Raw genomic sequence first — 24,974 nt, 5'->3', positions numbered from 1 at the left:
AGACAGATGGTTCCCAGCACAGCGCAATTGTCCAGAGGAAATTAGCACTTCGGGACAGTTGCCAGGTAAACACTTACCTTGGAAGTTCCAACAGGGATTCCCCAGTTGCAGCAGTGGTGTTACCCCCTAATCTAACGCTGGAGACCCAGGAAGTTAGGGCCAAACTGTTTAACTTTCATAGAAAACTTAACTTAAGGATCGTGTTATAATACAAGGCTCTATGCACACTGCAGTGTCAAGAGTGGTACAGTACTGCTTTTGGATTTACAATCCTCCACATGACTGAACATTCCAATCTCCAGATCATGAGAAATGGGAGAGGGAAAATTGGGCTCAAAAGTTAACATTGGCCACTTTTCGCACAGCTCCCAGGAGACAATTCACAAAAACATTTATTCGGGTCTAAGAGCAGACCACCCATCAGTCATCACAACTGCATATGCTGCATGACCTATGGACTGATATAACTGCAAAACTATTGACAGTAAAAATGTTTAAAGCAACTTAAAGGGACAACTGTGCATTTCGATAAAGACAAGAAGTGCTGGTGACTGAATAGTGTTCTTGCATCAATGATTCAGGCACAAAATTAATACAATTAAAAGTCAATCTTGCAAGATAATAACATAACTGAGAATAAAAGTTGACTGCAAACTTCTGAATGCTTGATCACAAGATCAACTACTTCTGTTCAAAGTTCTAAATAGAATTTCTGGGACATATGTTTGGAACTGACTGACTAAATTAGTAATAAATTGAAAAAATATGCGTTTAAATTAGATAATGCAGACAACCAATGGAGAACTTTACTGTGCTACAGGCTGAGCTCAATGCTCAACTATTTTGCCAAGTGAGAAGAACATCAGGGTTCAAACTTGAGTGGCATTCGATGTCAACATCACTGGCAAAGGCAGTATTTATTGCCCATTCCTAATTGCCCTTGAGAAGGCGGTGCCAAAACACCTTGCTGAATACAACGGAGTGGTCATTTCAGAGGGAAATTAAGAGTTTGCTGTGGATGTGAAATCACATATAGAATCATAGAATTTACAGTGCAGAAGGAGGCCATTAAGCCCATTGGGTTTGCACCGGCTCTTGGAAAGAGCACTCTACCTAAGCCCACACCACCACCCTATCCCCATAACCCAGTAACCCCATCTAACCTTTTTGGGCACCGAGGGCAATTTTAGCATGACCAATCCACCTAACCTGCATATCTTTGGACTGCGAGAGGAAACCGGAGCATCCGGAATAAACCCACACAGACACGGGGAGTATGTGCAGAATCTGCACAGGCAGTGACCCAAGCCGGGAATTGAACCTGGGACCCTGGAACTGTGAAGCAACTGTGCTAACCATTGTGCTACCGTGCCACCCCAATGTATAGACCAGCCCAGGGCAGAACAGCAGGTTACCTTTCCTAGACTTAGATTTATTGTCATGTGCACTGAGGTACACTGAAAAGTTATTGTTCTGCATACATGACATAGAAGATATGAAAAATACACAATATAAATACATAAACATAGACATTGGGTGATGCATATGGAATATAGTGCTATAACTGCAGAGAAGATGTGTAGAAGGATCAGTTCAGGCTATAAGAGGGCCATTCAGGAGTCTGGTAACAGCGGGGAAGAAGCTGCTTTTGAATTTATTGGTGTGTGTTCTCAACATTTTGTATCATCTGTCCGATGGAAGAGGTTGGAAACTTATAAGATTTTAGAATCCCATAGGATTTTAGTGAACCAATTGTGTTTTTATGACATTTTTTCTGGTTCCCATTACTGATATTAGCTTTTTATTCTGGATTTATTTAGCATATAGCTGCCGAGCGCTGGTAACAAATTTACAGAGGAAACTAGAGTGTGAAAACAATAATATTTGTGCTTCTTGTTACAGAGCTAATCGATAAAGGGGGTCTGTGCATTTAGTGCAAGTTACTTGAGCAACAGAATTAATCCAATAATGGTGAAAATGTAGAAAGTAGAACATTATTAGTGAGGTTGCATATCTTTCCTGGCCTTCCTTAGAGCAGAGAGGGCTGAGAGGGTTTTGATTGAGGTGTACAAAATGATGAGGGACATAGGTAGACAGGAAAGACCTTTCCCCCCTTAGTAAAGGGGTCAATAACCTGAGGGCATACATTTATGGTAAGGAGCAGGATAGGGGGAATTTAAAGAAAAGCTTTTTCACCCAGAGGATGGTGGGAATCTAGAACTCGCTACCTGTAAGCGTGGTGGGAACCCTCACAACATTCAAGAAGCTTTGAGTTGAGCACTTGAAACTCCAAAGCATACATGGCTACAGACCAAGTGCTAAAAAATGGGATTAAAATAGATAGGTGTTTGTTGACCACCAAAGGTGGAGAATGGGGTGTTGCATAAAAATGGAATTGACGCTGGGTGCCAGACACGTTCCCGTTCTCCGCTCCCCCCGGCTCCAGCCATAGTGCAATACCTGCCTCACGCCAGTGGAAACATTTAAAACCGTGACTTGCATGTATTAGCATGCACTCAATGGGCTTGAATCCTGATTCTCCTCCCCTACATGTTGCTCCAACCACCATAGCAGGTAATCCAACAGGTGGGCTTTCGTGTAAGTCTGACCAAGCACAGCCCTGACGTGAAGTGGGTCCAGGGGGCCAGCCCATTTGTTATGTGCCCCTCGGCTGCTGCCAGGCAGCAGTGAGGGGCCCCCTAAAGGTCCTGGGGGTTCGGTGGGCTCAGGCCATGGTTGATGCGTTGAGTCCGGGACCCCCTACTGAAAAGAGGAAGTGAAAAGAGGAAAAGAGGGCAGCATGGTAACATAGTGGTTAGCACAGTTGTTTTACAGCTCCAGGGTCCCAGGCTCGATTACCGGTTGGGTCACTGTCTGTGCGGAGTCTGCACGTTCTCCCCATGTGGCCGTAGGTTTCCTCCGGGTGCTCCGGTTTTCTCCCACAGTCCAAAGATGTGCGGGTTAGGTGGATTGGCAACGCTAAATTGCCCTTAGTGTCCACAAAATGTTAAGTGGGGGTTACTGGGTTACGGGAATAGGGTAGATACTTGGGCTTCAGTAGGGTGCTCTTTGTAAGGGCCGGTGCAGACTCGATGGGCCGAATAGCCTCCTTCAGCACTGTAAATTCTATGATTCTATGAAACCACTTAGCTGCTTTAATGTAGTCAGGAGCTGTCAATCATATTAAGAGTGTTTATAAACATTGTGGTTAGCATAAAAGCTGGGTACTTGAGATGCATTCAAGTGTGAAGGGAAAGATAAATCAACAAATCCCCTCAGCAGCTGTGCCTGAACCATTAAGCTGTCAATCACATTTTGAGTGAAAGGTATTCTCTGTGAAATTGAATGCATGCTTAACATTTTAAAGTATGTCAGGGGATTTAAAGACTTTTCAACTGTTGAGGGCTTTCGCGGAAGCCTCTGACACCAGTAGAAGCTACTGTTTTAAAGGCATTTGTCTGAGGGAGCAGATCTTAGGAAAGAGAAAATGTTTCTTCTTTGCTTCTTCACTGGACTGCCTGGACTACTCTTCAACTGTCAGCAATATGGTTGACTACAAACTGCCCTCTGAAATAGCTGAACAAGCCACTCAGTTCGAGGGCAATTAGGATTGGGCAACAAATGCTGGCCTTGCCAATGAGGCGCAGATCCAATGAAAAGAATAAAAATAGCCCCAAACCTTTTAGTTTTGACACTCAAAAAATATCAAGCACCTACAAACTAATGAAACAGCTGGTTTAGGAACATAGGAACATAGAACCTACAGTGCAGAATGAGGCCATTTGGCCAATCGAGTCTGCACCGATCCACTTAAGCCCTCACTTCCACCCTATCCCCGTAACCCAATAACCCCTCCTATCCTTTTTGGTCACAAACAGCAATTTATCATGGCCAATCCACCTAACCTGCACGTCTTTGGACTGTGGGAGGAAACCGGAGCACCTGTAGGAAACCCACGCAAACACGGAGAGAATGTGCAGCCTCCGCACAGACAGTGACCCAGCGGGGAATCAACCCTGGGACCCTGGAGCTCTGAAGCCACAGTACCAGCCACTTGTGCTACCATGCTGCCCCAAAAAGAAAACATTCTCTCAAGAGCATATATATTTATTATTACAGATCATAAAGCATTTACCTGTAAGAGATCAATTTTAAAACTATATTTTGTTCACAATGAAGGATTTCCTCTTTTACACATGGATCCTTGCAAACACCCAATAGGTAATTTATATTCCACCTCTTTCAGAGAAGTGATTGATGGCAGGATTGTGACCAGAGGGGCACATTACTGCATATATTCTCCCATGCCCTGCAGACATTCATTCTGGGTAGTAATCCAGGCATGTGTCTAATGCGGTTGTCCATTGGAGGCTCATTGCCAGCACAAATCACAATGTCAATGGAACTGTCACTATTCAATGGCAGCAATTGCTTTCCCACACTTTTGCACGGTTCAATCCTCTTCACATCAAACAAGTGGGTGAAATGTCTACAGAACAAATGCCAAACTGATGTGAAACCCTGATAGGAGATATGCCAATATAAACCCTCACCATAAAACCAGAATACAAGGAAAGTTGGAAAGCCCTTTTGAGCAGCCACATGATTCTGATGCTTCATGCGTACATAAATACACTAGGACAAACTAGTAATTGCCTCCCAGTGCACCACAAAGGACGATGGCCCAGGATGGGCAGAATTGCTTAAAATTCCCCTGACCCAACTCTATCTCAGGAATTTATGGTCAAATAATCCCAATCCCCATATCAGACCATGAACTCTCTCCTCCACCCCAACTCCCTATGTTAATCCAATTCTTTTGTCCCAAATCCCCCACTCCCATCCAAAGGGGCCATATGTAACTTGTTCTGATATTTGGCTTTCATAGAATGCCTGAAGGCCCTGGAGGTTGAGGGACAAGGCTGGGCATTGCCCTCTGGCATGCCAGCAGTGCCCCCCCCCCACCCCCACTGCTAGGGGTAGAGTCAGATGGGCAGTGTCAGGTGGGCACATGAAGGGGCAGTGCCCATCCTCCATTGGGGTGGGGGGGGGGGGACTCCCCTTATGTGTGGTGGCATGGAGACGGGAAAGCCCCAATGCCTGCAAGGTGGATTGGGTGCCCCAATGCTGGCCCTGTGGTAGTGGAAGGGTGCCCTGATGTTGGCGTTGTGGTGAGGGAGGGGTGCCCTGATGCTTGGGGGAAAGTAGTCTTAAATGCAACTTTGTGATCGGGGCACCCTTTGAAAACGGCGCCCCAATCTCAGAATCCCGGCTTTGAAAGCATGTTTAGCCCACCCAGCCCACCTCCAGCTGGCTGTATGATCCTCACCAGCACTTTGTAATTGCACGGTGCGCTGTTTCATGAGGTGTGAAAAGGCGCCTGTGAAGCCGGCGATCCAATCCCGCATGTTAACTCTGTTTCTCTCTCCACAGATGCTGCCAGACCTGCTGAGTTTTGACCAGAATTTTGTGTGTTCATTATACTCACCAGTTTATATGCAACAGTGCATTCTGCACCAAGTACCGTGGGGTTCATTGTAAACATGCGTCTGCCATCAGTGAGAACGGCGAGGCGGGCCACTCGTCTTGGGAGAATCAGGAAACGAGATTCTCGACGGAGAGATGTTGATTCCCAATTTTCCACACCCCTCACTGGTGACGTAACAAGGTTCACGCCCACAAAGGGCGAGAACCTAATTTTAATAGATTTCTATACATTTGAATCAGTGACGACAGGAACCATGCCCCCTGAACTTTCTTTTTCAGAGAGGCTCAAAATCCAGACTAACATATCGGCTGCGCAGCTGCAGAGTTCCATGCTGGGTTTCAGTCACAGCTCAACACTCTGAAAAAAATATGGGGAAATTCCACCGTGCGTTAAATTTACGCCAAATCATCGCAGAAAATAGCATTTATTTATTCAAAGAAAATTCAAATACAAAGGACTTTCACAGCAAATTTGAAAACTATTTGATATAAAAAGTAAAGGATGTACTCAGTATCAGTGCAGCATCAACAAATAGCGTGCCATCCTGTTCAATTAACCAGATTTCTCATGTTAAAAAAGATCAAACAGGAACACAACAGAATAATTATTCAGAGTTTCCCAGGTTATAATTCTTCATTGCACGGTGAAATAAATGAAGTTGATCCCGAATTCAGGTCAATCTGTAATGTATGCTGTACCACAATTAACGATATTGTTTCCAAAAAATAATGATGTGCAAACTGCATTCAATTAAGAGGATTCAAACTGATCACGAGGCCGATTTCTCACATTCACTGAACACAGCTGTTGCCACCTCAAAACAACCAAATGGTTTTCACTGCAGACTTTTGCCTTAGCCTCAATGATTAATTTGTGGCTTTAAATTTTAGTATTACTCTAGTCACCCAATATTGCTGCAAACTTTCATTCAATAATTCGTTTATCATTGGTTCGTTTTCCAGCTTTTGAAAAGTTGCCAGATCCAATTTCTTACCTAAAAAGAAAAGCTCTTCATTGATTTAACCAAAATGACCAGTTCTTGTGATCAAATCTTACTTGATTGAACATGTGAAGGCCCGTTTGTCCTTCGAATAACCTTCATTAAAAAACTGATTCCCTTCTGATAAGAGTAATTTATATTTAAACAATGATTGAATATATATTTGTACAATGATTGAATGTAATTCTAAACTCATCCTCTTCATTTACAGACTTGTCTATCGACGACACCATTCAACACCATCTAAAAACGCAGCATCAATTTTCACATGTACACAGGCGACACCCAGCTCTACCTCATCACCACCTCTCTCAACTCCTCCACCATCCCTAAATTAACAGGCTGCTTTTTTGGCATCCAGAACTAGAGGAGCTGAAATTTCCTGCCTTTAAGTATTGGGACGTGAAGCCACTGTTTTTGGTCTTCGCCACAAATTCCATTCCTTAGCCACCGATTCCATTTCGGAGATTCCAATGAGGGGAGATCTAATTGAGGCGTACAAGATACTAAAATATATGGATAAAGTAGACGTGGAGCGAATGCTTGCTCTTGGGGGCATTCTAAAACGAGAGGTCATCATCTTAGAATAAGGAGGTAGCAAATTTAAAACAGATTTGAGAAGAAACTACTTCTCCCAAAGGGATGTGAATCTGTGGAATTCGCTACCCCAGAGCGCCATGGATGCTGGGACAATGAGCAAATTTAAGGAGGAGTTTGACAGATTTTTTAATTGTTTGACAGATTTTTTAATTGTCAGTGGGTTGAAGGTTTATGGAGAATGGGCAGAACAGTGGAGTTGAGAACATGATGGGATCAGTCATGATCACATTGAAGGTATTTAGGCTGGGGAGGCGAAATTGCCTACTCTTACTTCCTAATTCAGGAGATGCTCTGGCTGATTTCGCCATCCAGCTCTTGGTCTGTAGCATTGTAGGTAATGGATGAGTAACATAGCAGCCATAATTGAATGACGGGGCAGACTCGATGGTCAAATGGCCTAATTCTGCTCCTATATCTTATGAACATAGCAAAATTTGGGGATGATACTAAAATAGGTGGGAAAGCAGCCAATGAAGAGGAGATAAAGATTTTACAGACAGATATCGATAGGCTAGGAGATGGGGCCAACATTTGGCAGGTGGAGTTTAACGGAGATAAGTGGGAGGTTATCCATTTTGGCCGAAAAAATGAAAGGCAAACTATTATCAAATTATTATCGAAATGGAATGCAGATTCAAAATCTGATCAAGGTGTATGAAATACTAAAAGGGATTGATAAAGTAAACCTAGACCAAATGTTCCCCCTTGAAGGGCAATCTAGAACAAGAGGTTGCAGATATAGGTTGAGAGGCGATAGATTTAGAACTGAGATGAGTAGGAAATACTTCTCGCAGAGGGTGGCGAATTTGTGGAACTCGCTGCCCCATAGTGTGATAGAATCTAAGTTATTAAATGGTTTCAAGGAGGAGATACCTATGTTTCTGTTGGAAAATGGGTTTAAGGGATATGGGGAAGAGGTGTGGAGGTGGATTAGACCAGGAAGAGATCAGCCATGATCTGATTGAATGGCGGAGCAGGCTCGAAGGGTTCAATTGCTCACTTAAGCTCCTAATTAATATATTCCTATGTATTCCACCCTCCGGAAACCTGAGGTAACCCAAAATCCTGATGTTGTCAATGTCCCAATTCACGCCAAGCCTCATTCACCCATCAACCTTGTGCTCGCATACCTATATTGACAGGCAATAAAATAATGCATTGACTTTAAAACTTTTGCCCTGTTTTCCAATCTCTCTGCGGTCTCAACCATCCCTATCTCTGTAATCTTCACCAGCCCCACAGCCCTCTGAGATATCTATGCTCTTCTAATTCTGGCATCTTGTGCATTCCTGATTTTAATTTGATCCATCGTTAGAGACTGCCTTCAGCTGCCAAAGCCCAAAGCTCTGTAATTCCCTCCTTAAACATCACCACATTTCTAACTAGTATAGAGGTGCAGCAAGTTATTAGGAAAGCTAATAGAACGTTATAATTTATCGTGAGGTGAACTGATTACAAAATTAGGGAGGTTATGCTTCAGTTGTACAGGGCATTGATGAGGCCACATTCGGAATACTGTGTACAGTATTGGTCACCTTATTTAAGGAAAGATGTAAATGCATTAGAAGCAGTTCAGAGAAGGTTTACCAGACTAATACCAGGAATGGACGGGTTGTCTTATGAGGAAAGGTTGGAGAGGTTATGATTGTATCAACTCGAGTTTAGAGGAGTAAGAAGCAACTTGATTGAAACCATTACAAATGCTGAGGGATATTGACAGGGTGGATGCGGAGAGGATATTTCCTTGTCAGTAGAAACATCCTCCTGTTTCTCTTGTCAGAGAATCTAGAATAGGGGCCACAGTTTAAAAATAAGGGGTCACTCATTTAAGAGAGAGATGAGGGGAAGTTTTTTCTCTCAGGAGATCGTGCATTTCTGGAACTCTCTCCCTCAAAAATGCAGTGGAAACGGAGTCACAGCGCCAAGGACCCGAGTTCGATCCCAGCCCCGTGGTCACCCTCAAACACGGTCACAAACATACCCCACCTTTTCTCAAACCCCTCTGCAGTGCCCCTTAATTCATATTTTATCTTCTCAGACCACAGGTCACCCAACCAAGCCGCTACCCCCAGTGGCGATGCCGACCGCCATTCGAGTAGAATTTGCAGCCATGCAATCAGAGAGGCGAAGGCCACGACATCGGCCTTCCTCCTCTCCATGGGCTATGGCTTCTCCGAAACCCCAAATATTGCCACCAAAGGGTCCACCTCCTCCTCCACTATCCTGGCTAAGACCGCGAACACTCCCGCCTAGAATCTTCCCAATTTTTCGCAACCCTAAAACATGTGCTCGTAATTCGCTGGCCCCTGCCCATACCTCTCAAACTCATCTGCTATCTCCTGAAAGAATCCACTTATTCTCGCCCGAGTCATATGTACCCTGTGCACCACCTTAAACTGCTGCAGGCTCATCCTTGCACAGGAGGCGATCCCGTTTACTCTACAGAGTGCCTAACTCCATGCTCCCCTATTGTGGGGTTGAACTTATAATCAAATCAGCCATGATCTTATCAAATGACGGAGCAGGCTTGAGAGGCCTACTCCTGCTCCTAGCTCATGTGTATCACTCTTTCCTCTTTAAGATGCTCTTTGAAACCTATCGATTTGGCCACGTTTGCCCTAATATCTCCTTATGTAGCTCGGTGTCAAATTTTAGTTGCTGACTTGCGTGTGAAGCAACTTGAGATGTCTTATTACATGAATGCCAATAAAAGTACAGGTTATCGCTGTTGCAAGACATTTAGGTTTTTTAATATTTTATCCTCAACCACATTTACTTAAATAATAATACTTATTGCCACAAGTAGGCTTCAAAAAGCCCCTAGTCGCCATATTCCGCCGTCTGTTCAGGGAGGCCGGTACGGGAATTGAACCCGCGCTGCTGGCCTTGTTCTGTATTATAAGCCAGCTATTTAGTCCACTGTGCTAAACCAGCCCCTAATCGACTCCACGTTTGAATTCAACAGGTGTAGCGTAAACTCAAGAAAACAATGAAATTGAGGTATTATTTACAATTGGCACACAACTACAAACATTCAGCAATGCATGTTACAAAAGAAAACCTTATTGAAAATCCAGCAAAACATAATGCTTTCTTCCCAAACAGAAGGCTGCCGATTGCGGTCCCAGGACTGAGATGCACATGAATCTTATGAATCCACATGCCTTAAAGCTTGATTCACTATTATTTTTGCTTGGTCCCTAATCAGGCAGGCATAGGTGAATAATAACATGTCAGGATGCTCATATAATATTCAGCATAAAGTTATTTCCCACAGAAGTTATTTGACTTCACTAAATTTCTTATAATATGCATCAAAATAAATTTTTAAAAGTTAAAGGCCATGGCTAAGAGTAAGTTGCTTCTTTGAGCAGCCTCTGACGTGCCAGAATTGGTGACATCGGCATGAGACATGTGAAAGGAAAAACTTAGCCTTTTGCGCCTTTTAAAATCACATCAGAACATTCCAAAACATTTTACAGCCAAATAGGTACTTTTGGAGTGTAATTACTGTTGTAATGTAAAGGAATATGGCAGGCAATTTGCACAAAAAATTTAAACAAATTATCAGATTATCTGTTTTAGCGATGTTGGTTGAAGAATGATAATTGGCCAAGAAGTCTTTCTGATCTTTTTTTAAATAAATTTAGAGTACCCAATTCATTTTTTTCCAATTAAGGGGTAATTTAGCATGGCCAATCCACCTACCCTGCACATCTTTGGCTTGTGGGGGCGAAACCCACGCAAACACAGGGAGAATATGCAAACTACACACACGGCCAGTAACCCAAAGCCAGAATCGAACCTGGGACCTCGGCGCCGTGATGTAGCAGTGCTAACCACTGCGCCACCGTGCTGCCCATCTTTCTGATCTTTAAAAATTGGATCCTGCTTTTGCATCCAAGAGGGTTTAGTATCCCATTCAAAAGCTCCACCACCTTCAATGCAGCAGTGCCCGAGTACTGCATTGAGATGTCAGCCTGCATCATTGGTTCAAGTCTTTGAAGTGGAATTTGGAATCTATGTTCATTTAATGCAATAAATTAAACAGGACTCGCCAGTCCACTCTCCATGGTTTAGTGAGGAAATCTTGCACTGATGATAATATGGACAGGAGACACTAAAATATAATGATCTGCTGTGCGAAGACCAGCGCTATAAACAGAGCAAAATGAAATACAAACAGCATCAAGGAGTATTTCTTACTATCAATATAACAAACAGAAGTAATAATGTTACCAATGTCCATATTGTTTTTAAAAAGTCAGAAACATAATTTAAATATATTATCTTGTCAGGATTTTAGTAAAGCTCTAACCATGTTAATTTACATGAGGAATCTAGACTTTGAACAGGTCAGGTCAATAGTTAATATTTGGCTAATGTAATGAGGTACTCAGGAACTGTATACAGTCAAATTATGAAAATTACCACAATGTAAGTGCCCAAAGTAGGGTTCAGACAAAAATCGCACAGACATATATTGAAGAGCACATTTCTATTTATGAAACTCAAGTGGACTCTTAAGAGTGGAATAATTTTTCATAATTCCACCCTTTTGACATAATTGCCAGGCTAACAAACAAAATATTCCTGCATTTGTAATGGGAGACAAAAGTAAAGGAAAGAAATAGTTTTATTTATATTTTTTGTGGTAAATGGTAAATCTGAACACTTAATTCTGGTTATTTACAGCAGAGGTGACTCACTGAGCTGAAAATTCTTACCGCTTCTCTGACTCACTCCTAATCCGAGTTGTGTTTGGAGTTTGAAACAGCTCTATTTGTCAATGTTAATCAATCTTTTCAACAACCCTTCGCCCCCCACCCCCCTACTCTTCCTCCACAAAAAGCAGCAATTAAAACATGGATTGCAGCTGCTGTCTCATAACCCTGCCCAAGTGGTCATTCTGGTTGTATAGGTCAAGGCAGTAATAGACTGGGGGCGGGTGTAGCTCAGTGGGCTAGACAGCTGGTTGGTGATGCAGGTCAAGGCCAGTTGCGCGGGTTCAATTCCCATACCGGCTGAGGTGTGGTGATCCTCAGGTTAAACCACCTCAAAAGGGGAAAGCAGTCTATGGTCATCTGGGATGATGGGGACTTTATCTTTGGACTTTTCATCCATCAGAGCCATCACGGTCAAGTTTGATCCAGTCCTTGTTCCATCTCCGGTGAATTGCATTTCTACAGTTAATGATCAAGAGTAGGAACTCTGGCTGATTGAGTCCTCACCCTCAACTGGAAAAGTGCGGCCAATTGCTCAGACAACTTGCTGAGTCGAAATTAGTTAATCAGTCAGAGATCATGAATTGAACCTAGCACCTTCCTGGTCCAGATGGCTCACTGCCCACTTAATTATTGCGTAATTCGGGGATGCTTTTGGCTTCTCTTTCAAATAGAATTCAAATTTCAGTTCTTGTTTAAAAATAATCAGGTGAAATTCCACCGAACAAAAAAATGGAGGGGGGGAGAAAGATAATCATCTGCAAATATATATATTTTTTAAAGTTAAGAGTACACAATTCATTTTTTCCAATTAAGAGGCAATTTAGCGTGGCCAATCCACCTACCCTGCACATCTTTGGGTTGTGGGGGCGAAACCCACGTAAACACGGGGAGAATGTGTGAACTCCACACAGACAGTGACCAAGAGCCGGGATCGAACCTGGGACCTCAGCACCGTGAGGCCACAGTGCTAACCCACTGCGCCACCATGCAAATATGTTTTAAATGCGTAACTAAAAAAGCCAAGAAAAAAAACACTTACAAAAAAAACCCAGAAATTTCATTCTGAGTATTATATATTCCACTTGGGCATGGTAAGGAATATGATGGGCAGAATGTCCCTCATTGCATGAGGCAAAGTTAAAAACCGAACATCACCACCATTCAAAATGCAAAAGAATAACAGCATTTCAGTACAAAATACACCATTATGATGAACTGTCATCTATAGCCATTCGCCATGTCACCCAGAACCATGAGTCCAAGAGCATCCCACCAACATAATTAACCATGACCGACACTTTCAACTATTTATATGTTTAACAGTGTTGCACTTAGCCTAGGATTAGAAGAGACCCACCTCAAAGATCTCCACAGCACAAAAAAACCTTAATCAGCTTAAATATCCCACTTAAAGTCAAATGTTTTGCTTTATCTCTTTATAGGAATTTTCCATTCATTAAAATGCAGACTATTTAGCATCTGGCAGCCATCACAAAGCCAAACTAATTGCTCAGTCTCTGTCTTGCTCTCATGATGCAGTCCGTTAACTATCCCTGAAGTTACATATGGAAATTCTAAGTTCCGAAAATAATTCAACTTCTGCAGGTATTTGCTGCCACACTCATAAAGACTTGACAATTATTCCACACAGTGGCCTGCTCCTGTAGTCGGGAACACAGGTTGGAATTGGCACCATTGTTTTTAAATAGATAAGTAAAAACTTTTAATCAGCTTTTGTCTGTTCCTGGAAAATAGATTTTATTCATTCATATCACTGTTGGGTAATCTTTAACTTATGAAATGTAAAACAAAACTCTGTACTGTCACCCATTCCATTTCAGTTTGACATTAACACAAGGTAAGATACATATGGAACATGTTGGGCCTCCACACGCAGCACGCGATGGGTTGTGAAATTCAGTGAACTATAAATCCTGAATAATGATGAATGATGAACCTGCCCCTTCCCCCAAGTCACTCACCAACCTGACTTCCTTCACTGTCGCTGGGTCAAAATCCTGGAACTCCCTCCTCAAAATCCTGGAACTCCCTCCCATAGACTGCAGCGGTTCAAGCAGGCAGCTCACCACCCCTTCCTCAAGGGCAATTAGGGATGGGCAATAAATGCTGACTTAGCCAGCGATGCTCACATTCCATAAATGAATTTTTAAAATTAGGAATGAGCTTCCATAGATGGCTGGAAGATTCAGGTTTATATTTGCATACCATTTTTTCAAGATCCTTTTTAATTATTGAAGCTTTATATAAAAGATTGCTTGCCCACTAAGGTTATACCGGAATTTACAGGAGTAAGACTAATTTCCAGAGTAATGCTACAAGCAACCCAAGGAAAAAAAATCATATGGGCAAGTTTGAACAAACATATTTTAGCATCACTGTCTATTCGCTATAAAAGTATCAGACAACTGAAAAGAGATTGTTGATTAGCAGTGATGAGTCATCCAACTGATTAAAGAAGCATCTCTGGCCTTCTAATTGCCTTGGGAGATAGTTATTGAGGATGGATATGGAGTGCCCAAGCAGTGCTTTTCTACATCACCCAATGAGAGCTGGAGGTAGTGAGCAATAGTCGCTCTGAATTTTCCCCTGAGGAGTGGTTGGCCAGCGGCGGCTGACTGTGGCCCATCTTAAAAAGGGTATCAGCAAATAGTTATAGTCTGTTCAGTGGAGAAGTTACTGAGTAATGGCCACCCTGATATTATGTAAATGCTTCTCTATTACTGAGCACATTATCTGACTCACCATGAACAACATCACAGGTGACATGGTAGAATATTTTGAGTATTTTTGTAGAATATTTTGTCAGATGTTTTGTTGGAAATTGGTTCGAGGTTGTGGCACCTTTTGTATTTAGAAAATGTCAATAAACCACTCATCGTTTTTGGCAGCATCTTAATCCCTTCTGGAAAAACTGCCTTTAACATATTCCAGCCGAACTGTTTTATGTATTTGCATTCTTTTTTTAATTTAAGAAGAGTATGTACACCCAGATCGATAAGCATACGTTCACTCACACAAGTGCTGTATTAAACATCAGCTGGGCAACATAACCTTCAGTGGTTGAAGTGAGTGACTTGTCATGACTAATTTCAATCTGCTGCTTCAAGTCCATCGAGTTCAACAACCGCAGAACAGTCAGTAAATGCCAAGTTATATATGTTAGAAACTAATTTATTAAGCAGCTTAGTATGGAAAGAGTTAAAGCAATAACTGACCTTAATGTGTATTTGGATACATTTGGTCTTTCAGATCAAAGCAGTAGCAACAAAACTGATAACCATCTTACTGGATGTAATTCAGTGCTGTTGTTGCACAGCTATTTATGCGTTTAAGCTAAATCTGCACATGCTTTATTTTACATACAACAGCATTTGTTAATACTTATACTGAAAGTACAAGGAATACAGCTGTGGCTGTGTAAGATCATCATGGAAAAAGGCTGCTGGGCATATTTCCAGAACAATTTTATACAAACTTCATGGGTAGATATTACCGTACCCATTGAATTACTGAAAGAGTACTTGCCCTTATTTGGGCAAGAACTGAGACCTATTAGTTTACAAAGAGATATGCAATTAATCAAGACAGAGATGTTAAAACATAAGTGGAAAAAAATTACCATTGAAGTGTAGGACGTGAGATTGGTATCTTGGGATTGAATGTGAACAAAGCCACTCTTGGTGAAGTTCCTAAAATGAGAAAAAGTAGTAAATTGAAATGTTGACATGCACACACCAGCAGTAAAGGTAACATCAACCACATTAAAGTGAAGCTTCCTATTTACCTGCCACGGATGGTAGCAAAACGTTAACAGCTGTAAAAGTAAAAGGTGCTTATTGCACAGCAGCCTGGAGATTCAATATTTTGAGGGTAAATAACCGAACTGCTCATTTAGACAAACTTTAAGTTGAACAATGCATGAAATTGGTTCAGCATTCCTTCTTAACTACAACTTTTATTAGTTCTGTGCCTAGTCGTGGTTCTGATTCTACAGTGTGCGGTTGAGTTCCTAAATCCTGCCGAAATGTTGCCTTAGGTTTTTCCTGGCAGTGCAAGTGGAACTTCATGTTGTATCCGTCTCCCTGTAGTCCTTAATTTTTTTCTCTTTTGCTACTGACAAGTATGGCCACATGAGGCTGTAACTCACTGCATGGTGGGTGGCTTTCCACATGTGTCAATTTTTGCAAGCACCTACTGTATTCAGGAAGGAGGATAAAGTTTGTAATTCTATCACCCTACTTCAATGGCCCTACTTTGACCTTTTGGTCATCATTGCCACCAATTTAACAGCAAGGTTGTAATCCTACCACCCACCAACATGTTCCTTTAATCTTTCTGGCTGCATCACTTCAACAACTTAGCATTATTTGCACACAGCGAAGTCCACAACATGCAACAAGATGGAACAGCATCTTGGGAGGGGCAGCTTAGGTCGCACAGATTCACGTACTCATCCTCTTCCATTGCAAACTGATCATCATCAAACCTTTCACAAAAACAACAGATGATGGACCTGCCGCCTTTTAGACACATTTTCTCAAGCAAAGGATTTGTACGTTCTCGCCGTGTCTGCGTGGGTTTGCTCCGGATGCTTCAATTTCCTCCCAAAGTTGAAAGATGTGCAGGTTAGGTGGATTGGCCAGGCTAAATTGACCCTTAGTGTCCAAAGATGTGCAGGTTAGGTGGGGTTTTGGAGCTACAGGGATAGGGCGGGGGAGTGGGCCGAGGTCAGGTGCTCTTTCAGAGTGTCAGTGCATACTCGATGGGCCGAACGGCCTCCTTCTGCACTGCAGGAATTCTATGGTTCTATTGAAACTTCTGCATGCAGTGTGACTATAATCAGGCCAAATTAAACTTGGCGAATGAATGGTCAATTCAACGCCGAATGAAAAATGTTCTTGTGGCTTAATTGCCCGAATCACTCATCTCCATGATTCCGTTAATGCTTAATGGTGCTGTTTGTCCCAGCATAAAAGGGTAAGAAATTTGGTCCAGTACTATTATTGCCTAAGGATAGCGTATATACAAGACTAATAACAAATAGCCTTGTTGGAACAGCATTTTTCCAGTGTGCCAAAAAGAGGTTTTTTTATCTCCTTACAGTACAAATCAGGTTAGAAGTCAAATTGAACATGCAGGATGACGCATATGCAACTAAAACCTAAATATAAATGACATCGTGGGAATTCTATGGTTAAAACAAATTCCTGGCTTGAAATATTCCATTTCTATATTTCTATGTTACCAAGCAGGTAATCTGTCATGGAGAAAAACTATCAGCTTTCAAGAATAAGTGACATGTTAAAATGATGTAGAGACCAATTTAACGATGATTCCCATAGAGGTTTCTGAAAATGCCTTGTACGCCAGGAATGGATATTCGGCTGTGTTAGAGAATCCAAAAGGTCTACCTGAGGCTGAAGCTGGGATTGGACACTCAAGGCCTGAAATTCCACTGGGAGTCAATAGTGAGAAAATGCTCAACATCCTTACATAGGTGTTGAAACCAGTTTGAAACAAATGGTTTAATGTCTCACCAAAATAGCAGAAAGGGGAATTTCAAGAAAACATGTAATCATCTATGCATTCAAACATTAATTCAAACGTCTAAGCATTCACTCAGTAATGCATCACAAATTTCAGGTCCATACTGTCTTAACCACATTAAATCATAAAGAACCAAAGAAATAACAATAACAAGATAACCAAAGATTTGGAAGCGACAGAGAGCACAAGTGGCACAATTTAACAGCCTCGTCGTGCCCGACTTGATGTCGGGACGGGGCCGTTGAATCTCACGAGAAGCCTCTCGCTGGATTTGCCACACTCGAAACGCCTCGCCAGATTTAACTGAGTCTCGCGAGACGTCACGATAAGGATCTCGCCCTCACTGGATGCGACCCAGATCAGCATATCGAAATGATCAAGTAGGCTAATTTAAATATGCGTTAGCGGGATTGCCCCGGTGTCCGGGACCTAACAGCCGTGCCTGGGAGACCTTGCCAAGCAGCCGTTTAGTACTGGTTTCCACAAACGCGGACCAATTGTAATGGAACATGGGGATGTCTCCCAGGCCATTAAAGACCCCCAGGTGGTTAGGGGACAGGACAGTGTGGCACACTGGCATTCCCTCTGGCACCTGGGCACATTGGCACTGCCAGCTGGGCACCCTGGCACTGTCTGGGGAGCACTGTCAGGGTGACAGGGGCATTGCCAGGGTGGCAGTACCAGGCTGCCTGGGTGCCAGGTTGGCACTGCCAGGAATCACGCCCACGGTGCCTTGCCAGGTGGAGTTCCCGAGGGCCTCCCCGAGGTTGGGGGGGGGGGATCGAAAAGCTTCAGCTTGCCAGCAGGAAATGACTTAATGCGGCCTCGGCAGAAAGAAACTCCCCAGGGCCAAAAAAAATAGAGAGCTGTTTCTCGGAGCTGCATCTGCCCAAAGTCAGATACAGATTTCTTTCCAGTTAAATCGTGCACAAGGAAAGTACAAACAAGGTATTGAAAATAACACCCAAGTAGGCGTTTTATGTTTTTACTACTGTCCCTACTGGAGAGCTCTGATTCAAATTTTTATAAAAATTAATTGCTTTCTTCATTCAGCTTTATTTATACAGTCATTGACCCCTGCTGTGCTCTCAGATTGTCAGAAACCCTCCCTCGCGTGCTTTCTGTTTTTAAGATTGGTCAAGAGCGCAACTTAACCTGCATTGTTCCAAGCTGAGGTTTCAGAAATAAACCAAAGATAATCTAATTTGGGTCCCAAATCAGGTTCATGAGACATTCCAAGATGATACTGCATAGCAATTTGTACTGCACTCTCCAGCCTGGGACATGTTAGGTAATTGAAAATTCTCACTGTTTTTACTTTCTTTGTGATTTTTTTTGTTTATGGCACACAATATATTCTCAGGATTTCAAGTTTGATTTAAAAGTCATTTGTAGTCTACCCTGCCACTACCTCATGGGGTTGAAGGTCCCGATACTATATTCAAATGGCACCAGAGCAGGCATTCGCTCAATGCGGGCCAGGAGCTTTACATTACTCCACCGGAGCCCTTGTGGTCACAGCTCATACTGGAGAAGCTGGCAGACTTGAGTAGCCACATTCCGGGACACATGAATTTACCTCTTGCATTGACTTTCGCTCATTTCCAGATAGTAACGCCGCCTGTAACACATCCATGCTTGGGCCAATGCGGTGCCTTTGCAATACACCCTGTTGATCAGCATCTTGGCCTTTTTGAGGTCTTGCTGCCCAGGCCCTTGCTCCTCGTAGCCCTGTGCCATTCTGAAATGGGCCTTCCCTCTTCTTATCTGGACGAAAGCCCTGTGCAGAAGGCCTCCATTTGGCATTGTTTCACTTTCCTCCATTAACCTTGAGACTCTGCACAATGACCATGGCATTGGCAGCAAAAGAAAGACTAACCACACGAGTCCTTGTCAGACGTGACCATACACCCAGGAGGATGGAGTCATGAGTTCGCTGGCATCCACCAGCTGTGCCCCTTGGAGGCATCCATCTCCCTTCATCCGTGCCTCAGGCTGCAGTCGATGGCAAATGGTACAGACTGAGTGGCAGCTGAACACCTTGCTGGGATCTCGATGTCATGAGACCCCCTGAGTAAGGACAACATAGGAGCAACATAAATGAGTTTGGTTGACATCCAGGTGCCTCATCACTTTTGGGTGTTCCTTTAGTCTGTTACGGCACCCTGGGCAAGTGTGCGGTTGATTCCAACCCCACATGTCCCAACACAAGTGAACTAACCAATAATTTGTACAAAGTCTCTGAGATTTTGGCCCTTGACTGCTCCAATGACTTACCAGATTTGTAAGTAAAACACAACAACTGTTTATTTATAATATAAACAGAGATAAGACATGCAATAATTATAATAGAATAATAGCCAGTTAATCTACTACTCCTCCCTTTTACAATCCCACCCTCACCCAAACACACACAAGATAGACACACACAGAGGGAGGGGTAAAAATAATAAGTGGATTAATATGAAATTGAAGATGAGTGTCCTTGCTTCGGATGTTGAAGTCATTGCAACAGACTGAACTTCCAGGATGTAGAGTGATTGTAAGCACTGGTTGGATTGCCAACAAGGATCTTCCGGCAGCAGCATTCAGTCAGAACCCCCAGGCCGTAGGGTTTCCTCTGGGGAAGTCATTTTTACTTGTATTACCCTGGGCCTTCACTTTAAAGAATACCAGTTTGATTCTTAAGGTTCTCAATCTCACTTTCTCCACTGCTTCTGTCTGTAATTCAAACTTAACTTGTTTCCACACTCACCAGAATGACATCTAGCATTACTGGGGAAAACAGAATTTCAGAGAAGCAGCTTCCACGAGATCTTAGAGAGTTCTGGTAACCTTTTAGGAAGAGCAACCCTAAGAGTTCCCTCCAGTTCTGACTTCAGGCATTAAACACTCAAAGGCTGAATAGAAAGGAAAAGCTGGCTAGATCCGTTTACCTGGAGAAAGCCCCAGCTGAGATGTTTGAGACAGTTTTACTCTTTCAGGGAGAAGGAAACTCAAAGAGCCTCCTTCAGCTCTGAGTTCAAAATGAAACGAAACCAGAAACACAGAGTGGGATTTACCAACCAACCCATCGCCTGTTTTTCGGCAGCGGAGGCAGCCCACCAGCAGGATTTACTGCCCCCTCATTGTCAAATGGATTTCCTGGTGACTGCACCCCTCATCGACAGAAGACCCATGCGGCAGCTTGGGACCGGAATATCCCGCCGGCGGGAACAACCGGTAAATCGCGCTAACAGTCTCACAAAGGAAGGAACATTCCAGAGAGAAACCTGACCAATCAGCACAATCCATAGATAAGGCCTAGAATTCGAAATGGTCTATTGGCCGACAGCCAAGTCCATCAAGATGTACCAGCACTGATGTCAGACCAAACAGCACATCCTGCTGGAGTTCCTTGTTTTTTTAAATTAAGGAAGTCCATCTTAAAGGCATAGGTCCCATTAACTGCCCAGGTGCAACAATTGAAATAGCAGAACAACAGAAATTAAAAGGAAAAAACAAGCAACAGACAGAGATTAACAGGAGGGATTAACAGGAGGATCCTTACAAGTCGGTCACTTGTGCGGATCTTGGTCTCCACCCTTGAAAAACGATCCTCCACCCACTTCAAGAGACCTCACTTACTGCATAGTCAATGTCAGATTTGAAAAATGGATCACTTCACATTCCAGACTCGCTATTGGGAAACAGATTTTCTGCCTCCCACCAAATCAAGTGCCCCCACTGCCAGCACAATTTATGCTGCTGATGGGAGCAGAAAATTCTGCCCAATATCAGCGAGTACTGAAGAAGATGCAGCGAATAAGGAACACAAATTTTTCCACAGCAAGTGATAATGACCTGGAGACTGCTGCCTACAAGGGTGGCAGAAGCAGGAATGATTAATGATGTCAAAAGGAATTTGGATAAGCACTTCAGGGAAATTAATTTGCGGGGCTATGAGGTTAGATGAGGGGGGAGTGGGACTGGCTGTACTGCACTACAGTGAGCCGACATGGATATAATTGCCTCCTTCTGTGCCGCAATGACTCCATGACTGTGTAAGATAACGGGACAAAACCAGGCTGCTAATACGGAGATGAATTTATGACAAGTTTAATTTCTATAGTATCTTTCACACAAGCATTTCACAGAATTGTTATCAAACAAAATAGGGCTCTTAGGAGACATAAGGAGAAATTAAGACTTTTCCTACAAGAAGAGCGAGAGCTTGAGAGGCAGAGATTTTTTAATAATAAACTTTATTATTGTCACAAGTAGGCTCACATTAACACTGCAATGAAGTTACTGTGAAAATCCCTTAGTCGCCACATTCCAGCTCCTGTTCGGGTACACGGAGGGAGAATTCAGAATGTCCAAATTACCTAACAGCACGTCTTTCGGAACTTGTGGGAGGAAATCGGAGCACCTGGAGGAAACCCACGCAGACACAGGGAGAACGTGCAGACTCGGCGACAGACAGTGACCCAAGCTGGAATCGAACCTGGGACCCTGGCACTGGGAAGCAACAATGCTAATCACTGTGCATTTAAGGAGAGAATTCCAGAGCTAAGGGTGCAGGCAGTTGAAGGGACAGCTATCAATGGTGAATCACTTATGCATATACAAGGGACCAGAATTAGAGGAGCATAAAGGTTTGGAGAGTTGTGGGACTGAAGCAGGGATAAGGTTTAGAGAGGCCTAAAAGGGATTGGAAAGCAAGCATCAGTTACTACAAAATATATCACGAGGAGTAGCTGCCAATCTAAAATAGTTTATAGCTTTTCCGGCAGGAGATAACAGCACAAAGAGATTTATAAGGCTCCCTGCTGATGAAAACATTCATTTAATTAAAAGATTTAATCAGGCATGAATTGTCTTCATATTATGTATCTTCATATTGTGTTTGCTTTAGAAATAAAACTCCCTTATGGCAAAGCTGTTCACATTAGATGGATCCAACTTTTTCAAGATTATGCCTATGGTGTAGGTACTGAAGTACAGAAATGCCATTATGAAATATAAAGTGCATTTTCATAAACCATTACCAACTTACTACTTGACATGAGGATTTAGCTTTGCATCATAGCTATATCACCAAATGCAAAAGGGGATCAGCTGGGAAATCAAAAAATCAAGCTCTTAAGATTATACTATAGTAATGAATGGCTTCCACAGATGTCTGATAGAGCAAAATAAAAAGATAGATAGAAATGGGTTTTCAATAAAATTGAGCAAATGTTCCCGCCTTTTTTTTTAAGAAGAAAGGAGATGCATTGACTGCCTTCAGTGAAACTCTAAAATACTGGCAAATGAAGAATCAAAAATTAAAATTTGCTGGTCTGTGGGAATACCCTTTCTGCCTCTCCTGAAAGTAAACCTTGTGCTTTCTGCACTAATAATCCCTTCAAGACTTTCACTATGTTTCCCTTCCTCCCGTGTATATGGAAGTATGCTGGGTATGCAATTAAAATAGAAGCTTGCGTTCCACTGTACTTTCAGTGTAATTACTGTTTTCACATGTCATAAGGTTGTATTCAGGGCATTTTTGAACGGTCTGCTTTTTAGGGCTGTGTCAGCCTTTTTAAAGCTTCTTATTTTTCTAGGCTGGCATTAATGACTGATCTATGTTTCCAGCAATTTTAGTCCTGGACCAAGGCACACCAGTGCAGCATTTTTCTATGTAGATTATATTTGTTGCTCTTATTTAATCTTTGACAAGGTACTTTCCCACCCTTCAAACTTGTTGATATTTTAGGAAACTGCACAGGCATAACTTGGGAAAATTAAATGTAATTCCTCTTACAAAGCACTGCTTTCCCACACACTTCTTACTTCCACAGCCAAAAGAAGAGATGAGATAGCTTTAAATACCAGTTCTCATAAAATCTGATGAAGAGGCACTGTCAATCTTTTCTCAAGGCTACAGGTTGGAAGGGATCTGTCTTCAAGAAGCCTATGTTATAGATAAGCACACATTTGCCAGAATCAGTCATGAACATTTATCCCCAGTCCTCCATCCATCCTACACGACAGAGCAACTTGAAACCTCAACAATTTCATGTCAGGTTGGAGAGATTGCAGAAGTATGATTGATCAACCATCTCCTACATATCAAAGCAGGCTTCTAATACATTGCTTTTATCTCCACCTTAAATGTGAACCAAGTTGGTTGCACACTGCAGAGACCCTGATCTTCACATCAATTCAATTTTACAGTGAGTTAATTTTTTTAGCAATTGTATGCATATTCCTTTTAGCCAATTCAGTTTATCATAACTGAAATGTCCCATCAAAACAATTTTGCTGTCTCCAAATCCATGTATCCTGTTATTGGATGTGTTGGCTTTGCAAAAATTAAATTTTGCATGCCCACGCATTTTGATTGTAATGGTACTGTGGGAATAAAGAGAGCATCTTCAAAAATACCCTGGTGGACATTACAGCAGACACTCTGACCACTGGCACCATTGCACGCTCCAAAATTGGGCTTGAAGGTTTCCTCCTTGCTTCACTGCTGGGAACGTGACAGACGATGGGAATTCCTGGCTGCCAATACACCAAGAAACAAAGCTTATCCCAAGTCCGCAATATGATGTTCTCTGCGTGAGATGGCCTTCACTTGTACAGGAGGATTGTTGGTGCCTGTTCCAATCAACTAGCAGCAAGGTTAGGTGGGGCATCATGCTGCTCTTTAACATCATGGAAATAGTGCACCAAGCTACTAAAAACATATGTAGCCAAACTGAAGTCAGATCATCCAATTAATTTTCCGCTCATCTTTTGCCAGAATTTACTGAGAAAACTCAATGGTGAGTAAAGGCAAACAGATAAAACAGATAACCGTCTCTATCTATTATCTGAATATATTTTAAATCATATACCTGACCCACGCAGATACCAAATTCTTGATGTCACACTTCGTCACAAGGCAAAGCACTCTTTAAATGCTTGGTTCTTTTAACCTGCAGCCTCAAACCGATGAGCAGATATAATGATCAATGTTTCCGAAATGAACAACAATTGAAGTCTGAATGACTTGAGACTCCATTTACTTCACAATTTTTGTCTCCTTAAAGGGGCACAACTTCCCTTTAGCAAGAAGTCTTACAACACCAGGTTAAAGTCCAACAGGTTTGTTTCAAACACGAGCTTTCGGAGCACGGCTCCTTCTTCAGGTGAATGGGCTTCACCTGAAGAAGGAGCCGTGCTCCGAAAGCTCGTGTTTGAAACAAACCTGTTGGACTTTAACCTGGTGTTGTAAGACTTCTTACTGTGCTCACCCCAGTCCAACGCCGGCATCTCCACATCATGATCCCTTTAGCAAAATAATGCATTATTTTACATTTTTTGATGATTAACCCCCTTTATTGAGAGAAAAATTACCAATTAGAAAATGGGACTATCATGTTAACATTGTCACCCAACTTGTATGTCATCACATTTCCAGTGAAGTATTGGATGCAAACAGACTACCATCTGAAATTGGTGATAACTTAATTTGGAATCACTAATGACACCAATTAGATGGTTGGGCAATTTTCTATTGGCCATTATCACTGAGTCATCTACCCTCACATATAAAATGGGCACTCATGTTTGTTATGTA

At 42.5% G+C, this 24,974-nt stretch overlaps 1 protein-coding gene across 9 annotated transcripts in view; it reads right to left on the bottom strand.

Moving 5' to 3' along the window:
* Positions 1 to 24,974, bottom strand: part of atp2b2 (ATPase plasma membrane Ca2+ transporting 2) — a 999,595-nt gene that overhangs the window by 752,263 nt on the left and 222,358 nt on the right. For all 9 annotated transcript variants that reach the window (XM_038812615.1, XM_038812611.1, XM_038812620.1 and 6 more), the window contains exon 2: positions 15,456 to 15,525. The gene's annotated coding sequence lies outside the window, so the exon portion shown is untranslated. The remainder of the gene's footprint in view (positions 1 to 15,455; positions 15,526 to 24,974) is intronic.

The sequence above is a fragment of the Scyliorhinus canicula genome, chromosome 11 (assembly GCF_902713615.1).
Source record: "Scyliorhinus canicula chromosome 11, sScyCan1.1, whole genome shotgun sequence".
Lineage (NCBI taxonomy): Eukaryota > Metazoa > Chordata > Chondrichthyes > Carcharhiniformes > Scyliorhinidae > Scyliorhinus > Scyliorhinus canicula.
Note: the sequence above shows the minus strand (reverse complement) of the source record. Positions and strands in the feature narration are given on the sequence as shown.